This window comes from Centruroides vittatus, unplaced genomic scaffold, assembly GCF_030686945.1.
Source record: "Centruroides vittatus isolate TY-2023 unplaced genomic scaffold, ASM3068694v2 contig_1863, whole genome shotgun sequence".
NCBI lineage: Eukaryota > Metazoa > Arthropoda > Arachnida > Scorpiones > Buthidae > Centruroides > Centruroides vittatus.
In genome coordinates, this window is record NW_027121147.1 from 937,200 (window position 1) to 944,671 (window position 7,472).

The following is a 7,472-nucleotide window of genomic DNA, read 5'->3' on the forward strand; positions in this document are numbered from 1 at the left end:
GTTTTGACATAGGTATGCACATAAAATGACTAATACAAACCGTAAATTTTTGTAGGAAGTGTACTAAATTAAAATATAAATTAAGTTCTTACTAAAACATATTCGGAGTTATGTTTCAGAAACTACACGTATGTTTAATGCGAGATAAAATCTAATAAACTAATTATATTTTTATCGAATTCATCAAGTCATTAGAATAAAATTTGATATTATAAACAATGAATTTTTTAACATTTAAAAATATTAATCTACAGTTCTTTTTTTTTTTAAAGGCTACACGCACGCTCTTCACGAGTATGCAAATTATAAAATGGTATGTCTACTGTCACGAATCTTCATATTTTATTTACACATTCTTCATACGGCATGCATATTATTATATATAAAAGTTTTTTAATTCTGTAAGAATTTTAAGAGAGACTCAAAATACTAATTATTAAGTAAGTCTGAATAATGAAAGCTTAATTTGCATAGTTATATAATAGTGAATATTTTTCCAATAAGGAAACTATCCTATAAACTGAGTTAATAATTTTCTTGTTATTAAATTATCTATAATTATCTAGCTTAAGAAATAAGCCTATGATATATCATTTTTAGAATTCCTTAAATCTTTCTTACAGAGTAAAACAACCAACAGTCAAAAATTATTCTATTATAAATAATCCACTTTCGAACAGTATTGTGTAGGCCTATAGTATACATCCCTTACGAAAAATATAATATAAAATAGTACAGAATTTTATAGAATTGAGTTTAATGCACTATTATACTATTTTATTTCTATCTTCCGGTAATTCCAGATGTAAATGTATTAAACTTTTTGACTGCATGATTGCAATAGTTTATATATCAGAGCATGAGAAAACCGAAAATAGTTATGCGATTAAGAATAATATGGATGACAACACAATAAACAATATTCAATTATGCGTTATTGCTTTCAATTCTGAATGAATAGGTTAGTTACGAAAGAAAGAATAGGCCTAATATTAGGCAAAACAATAAATTTTTAAAATTATTTTCAGAATATTTCTGTAGATTTAACACTTAATTTCAATAGAAATTAATAGAATAGTCCTAAATTGTATAATTCGATTATTATTATGGACAAATTATATATAATTTCTGATTTAAAATTTAGCTTAAAGTCTACTGGTTTATTTCTAGAAAATTTATAATTTAAACTACTAAAAAACTCTGTAGTTAATTTGTAAACACTCAAACATATTGAAATGATTTAATTGTTAAAATGCATACATTTATGTAATTATTAAAATAGTTTTTTTTATTATAAAATATTCAATGAGCTTTTACATGAGTTTATAAGGGCTAATAAAAAAATTACATATGCTAGATTTAATCTAAGCGAAGTATAATTGAGTAAATGAAAGTATTGATTTAGAATTAGGGCCCTATTCAGTTTATCTAATACTCATTACATACACTTCTGTATTCAGTTACAATCCTATTACCTATCTAGAAATGGTGTAATATTACCTTAAATCCTATCTTATGCATTTTTTTTAAATAATAAATTAGATGTATGATCTGTATGTTTAATTAATTCGATTTTGTTACAATCGTGATTGAAGATTTAAGATTATGCATGGATTTACGTGGCTAAAATGATTAAAACAAAGAAATTTAAATTATCAGCACTAATATTTTTCAAATTTAATTTATATCAATTAATGACGACTATTTGTTTAAATTATATTTTTAATTTTAAACAAATATAAAACACATTTATAGATTAAGAAACGATAATATGAAAACGAAAAGTAGTTTAATAAAGGCTCTACAGACAATGGCTGTATATCAGCATTATGGGGGCCCCAAGAATTCGAGGCTCCAGGAACAGGCATAATGGTGAGGCCAGTATGATACCAAAATTGTTAGGAGTGGGTAATTCTTATAGGCTGTCTCGTCAACGATACAGATTAAATAATAAACCGCAACTTAATGAAAAATAATAATAATACGTAAATTTATAAAACAGTAACTAGTAACATATAATAATTATTATTTGTCCAAAATATGTTATGTAATATTTAAATGAAGACATAGTCTATGTTAGAATATGTGTATTTGTAAGAATTAATTAGAAAATAATTATTTGTTTTTTCAAATGTTCTCTATTATTAAACAAATTTTTTTTGCATCGTCATAAATTTTAATTTTTTTTTTTTTTACAATAAACTAATGTAAAAATGTTGAAATAAATGCGCTTATACAGTAGAGTGACTAGAATTTCTGTAAGTGTGGAAAGTAAGGAAAAAATTTAATTAAAAAAAACCAAATTATTTTAAGATTTAATTAAAAATAATATACTTAAATAACATTAAATCGAATTATTATTTACAATTAAAATAATAATTCACAGCTTAATATCATTCAGGGGTCAGAATTACAATTTATTACTTCATAAATTATTATTCAATATCATATAAAAGTTATTAAAGAGATTAATAAACAAAAACAATGATTTCACATTTTTTAAAAAATAATTATACAATTTTCAAATGAAATCTATTTACGGCATTCGGATTATTTTTATATTTATATTAGGCTATATGGATGGTTTTAATCTTAAAACAATAAAATGGAAGATATAATAACTATAAATCTTAATTCTTTCAATTTTGAGGATATTTATCTTAATTATTCAATCGCTTATAAATAATTGTAAATAGAAATAAACTGATATTTACAGACATTTTTTCTTGTTTTTTAAAACCGATAGAAATCTAGATTTAAGTGTTATTTATTACTTTTTAACAAAATATTTTAAAGAATTTCTGTATTAAATATGATTATCATCTTCATACCTTTCTTTATCACCTATTTTTAAAAATATTTTATGTTAAATCTATTAAGTAAACTCAGAAATTCACTTATAAGTGTTACCAGGAAAACCTGACCCTTTTACTTTTGTAAATAGATAAATTAAGAAAAATTCAAATAAGTAGAGGAAATGATTTGAATATGACAAACGCAATTATACACTTGTATAGTAAACACAATATCTAAGAGTTTAATGATCATCCACAGCAGTAATGGATGAAGATTCGAGACTCTTTCTAACAACGATTGTGTTACCCTAGTGATAAGACAGAAGTTAATAATATAACTATTAAAAAATTCAATAGTAATTTGAAATAAGTTTATGACTTCATTTAACAATATAAATAAGTTAACATTTTATTTACTTATGTAATAACATAAGATGAGGGCCTTAAGGGACGTTGAATACGGCATAACGACAGCATAAATATATTCTTTAATATTAAATAACAATATAAACTATAAATAGAATAAGAAAATGAATTAGACTTAAATCTAGTAGAAAAGTAATAAATTTTTATCAATTAAGCAATAGTTTTTAATTTGGTTTGAAAAATTTAAACGTTGTAATTAAGATAAGAACGAGGAAAAATTATTTTGTAAAAGATCAAAATTGTATTTTAAAGAGAAAGTAATTATATAAAGATATAAATTTTATATTACTGTACACCTCACACACACACACACACACACATTATATATATACACACACACACCACACACACCAAAAATAAAGTTTTTAAGAGTAATATAATAATATATAATCGATTTTAAGTTATAGTTAAGTTATAATCTATTTTATTCTCCTACAATGCAATAAATAACTATTAGTTAAAGTTAAAATTCATTAAATTATTAATCATCTGAGATAATAATTTAATTAATTCTATTGAATCGATATAAATATTAAATATATATTTAATAAGAACGAGTCATAAATACTTTATTTTTAAAATTACTCTTTACAAAACAAATTTAAATGATTCAAAAATCACTTTTATAAGTTAAAATATAATAGGCCTAATTGGAAAATTTTAAAGTTTTAACTATCTTTAATGGAAATACAAGAAGAAAAATGAAATTAAAGAATCTTAATTATTTATTTATATTAACAACTCAATATTTTAAATGTATTTTAATTAAATTTTTATCCACAAGATTCTTTTAATTAAATTCTCTTATAGTTTCGAATGTCAAAAATATTTTTTATTGTACTAAAACAAAATCAAACTTAGCCTAAATGTATACTAAATTAGCATTATTTATTTCTCGCCAAATTTTTAATTACAAATATCCTTGAATTTGAATCAATAATTTCAGAATAAGGGGTTATTATGGATTGTAAATAGCTTAAAAATTTCAAGGTAAAAACAATTTTTGCTTTCATTTCCTCCAATCTAAACAAGGTCTTTTCTAGAAGCAAATTATAAATCTTTTTTTTTCCGTTACACTTTACTCTTAACACCTTTTTAAAATTTTTAATTGATTTAATTTAAATATTTATTAAACAATTATACATATTTGCTTATTAAAGTAATTTAAACAATTACAAGATAATTGTAAATTTTTAAAATTAGATTATAAAATACTATTTTGTATTTAAATTATTATTTAGTTTAAAAAAAAAAAATAATTTCAAATAATTAGTAATAGAAAATTAATTTTATTTCTCAATTAATTATAATAATCTTCATATAAGCCTAGACAAATATATAAGCCTCATATTTAAATACAGTATATTAATTCCAGTACCTAAAAATGATCCTTTATTGAAAGGCCCTCAAAGCAAGAATCAAATTTCTCATCTGTTTTATGTATTTGAATAAAGATCTATATATAAAATTTATATCTTAAATTGACTTTTAGCCAAGATAACTTTCACTAAAGACAAATAAGTATCATACCTTTGATGAACAACGTAGAGATATAAATAAACCAGTTTTTAAAAAAGAAATATTCATAAATAATAGGCTATTCGAAAGCATTAACTGCTTCAGCTTGTGCACAGCTAAGCGTGGAAGAAGGACACGATAGCTTCTATATGGGAAGTTTCGATTAAAAAATCTTAAGAATATAAAGTTTAAAGTTTGGTTTTAATTCTTCTTGATTATTTATTGATAAATAAAATAAAATTCGATAAAAAAAACTATATTATTATTTTTCAGATGATATCATTTACTTATAAGTAAACAATGGTTTATTATGGTTTTGGTACGTTTAATATGTTTAAGAATAGCCCTTTATATATATATATATATATAAAGTAGGCCTATATAAACACTTTGGGTAATATGTAGATGATTTTATAGTAATTATTTTTATGTTATAACAAAATACACATACTAAGACTTTACACACTTTTTTTATATAAAAGAAAATACATAAATACAATTTTATAAATATGTACAGTACTGTATATATTTATATACGTTACCGTATTTATGTACTGTATACTGTATAGTATATTACAGTATATAAAGTTTTGTGAAATGGTAAAATCTTAATGTAATGATGTAGACTTTGTTTAATTAAGAAAAAAATTTGAAATTTTAATTGAGCTTGCCTTGTTAATTGCTAGAGCAAATAACTTATTTTATGATGATATAAGTTTTATTACATTGATTAATTTTAATCAGATAAAACAAATAAATTTTCATATCTGTTTCTCGGTCATCATTCTGGAAAGTTTAGTTTTACAAGTTGAACACCAGCCAAGAGAATAAACAAAGTAGTTAATAGATACAGGAGTAAAATTCCACGACTGAAAGGACTTAAATTCAATTTTTATTTCTAAATCAACTATGTAATTTAAATGAAGATTCTCAATAGACGTCGAAACGTATAAAATACTTAATATTCTTGTATAACCAGAAAATCACAAATAATTGTACCATGTTTAGAAGTTAAATACAATAATTATTTTTATATTAAAATTAATCATAATCTATAGAATTTTCGAACGAAGCCAGCAACCGTTTTATTATAAACGAAATTACACCGTCCATTAAAACACATTACTCGATAAGAACTAGACTCTTACAGCATTTATCTTATTATTTTTATGAATTTCATTTATAGTGGAATTTTATTAGGAAAAAAAAAAAAAAACTGATCGTGTCGTTATATTTAGACCTAATAAATGCACTATTAAATCTCTATATCCGAATTCCAATATCAGTTTATACAATATTTTTGATATTTCAATACGAGAAGATGTTTTTTATTTTTATTTAAAGGAGTAAGACCAGTAAGCTACAGAATTCATTACTAACATTAATTATAATTCTGTATTTTATGACTTGAGAATGTTTATCGTTGGTCCCCATATCCTCATAAACAGAGATAGGTTCCATTAAACTAGACTATTTTTCTCTTTTTGCCAGAGGAAGTATAAAAGTTTAAAAAAGAGAGCGAAAGAGAATATCAACGAATGTATTGTACAGTTTACCGTTCTAAATGGGAGGTAATTAATGGTCCATAAAATATTTACAAATTATTTTCTAATTTGTAATGCCTATAAAAATTAGGAGATCTGAAACATGATGTGAGTAATACATCAAATATGGAGTGACACATCAATTCCTTTCTCGTGTTTGATAGAAAAATAAATTATAAGTTATTGTATACGATATTTTATATTTATAATCGATCGATTCGATAAGTGTGTCGTTAAAGTTTTTCCTTAAAAAAATCTTAAACAATAAAACATATTTATCTTGGAATTTACTTAGCTTGTTTCAATGTAAAGTATGAAAAAAATCATTACAAAATTTTCCCCAAGTTTATAATATTTTTTCATTTAAACGTTCATAAGGCTAGTCTATAAAATGTTTTAATTATCTATAAACTTATTAGCTGTACCTATATATTATTTACATAACATTTTAGCAGAGAAATGAAACTTTTCTGTATTTTCAATACGGGGAAATAGATAAATAGAACATGCATTCAAGAAACAAATAATTAAATTATTCATTTTAATATATTATAAATAATAAGACAGTTATAACTACTTGTTAGCCTGTATTTTTTAACTTAGAAATATAGTTAATTTAATTGAAGAATGAGATCTATATGATAAATCTTTATTATTATTATTTTTTCTCCCCTCACATCTGTACTGAAGTATCTACATATGGCAAAAGATATTGCCATCTGTATATTAATCTAATAAAACTATAAACAACTTGGAAACGTGGTAGACAGTCTACCGCGAGTATAGATTGCATTTTATTTTCGATTTACTTCTATATTTAAAATAAATTTTAGTATAATTTATTGAAACTTGTCTTTGATAAAAAGAATTTACGATCAATTCTGCTAAAATTTCAATTTTTTAAAAAATTTATTAATATTGAATGTAAATAATTTAGTATCTTATACTTTATAAGATAATATAAGGAAATCTTAGGAATAAAAAAAAATTATTGAGTAAAATAACTGTTTATAATGTTTTATATTGTTATCTATTAATATATTTTAAATATTTTATTTCTATAATTAAATAGTAAAACAATTTAATTACTAAGTTTGCGTTAAATATTTTTACATATTAACCAATCTGTTAATGCTTAAGTTGTAACTTATTCAAGACACTTAAGCATGTTTTACATGAAAATAATTTT

At 22.4% G+C, this 7,472-nt stretch overlaps 1 protein-coding gene across 5 annotated transcripts in view; it reads right to left on the reverse strand.

Annotated features, from left to right (window-relative positions):
* The window catches only part of LOC136970008 (homeobox protein abdominal-B-like), a 106,451-nt gene that overhangs the window by 87,504 nt on the left and 11,475 nt on the right, over window positions 1-7,472 (reverse strand). Inside the window, exon 1 of one of the 5 annotated variants that reach the window (XM_067264377.1) lies at window positions 4,752-4,772. The exons of the other annotated variants lie outside the window; for them this stretch is intronic. The gene's annotated coding sequence lies outside the window, so the exon portion shown is untranslated. Of the gene's footprint in view, window positions 1-4,751; window positions 4,773-7,472 lie in introns of those variants that run through there. 5 annotated transcript variants of the gene reach the window in all.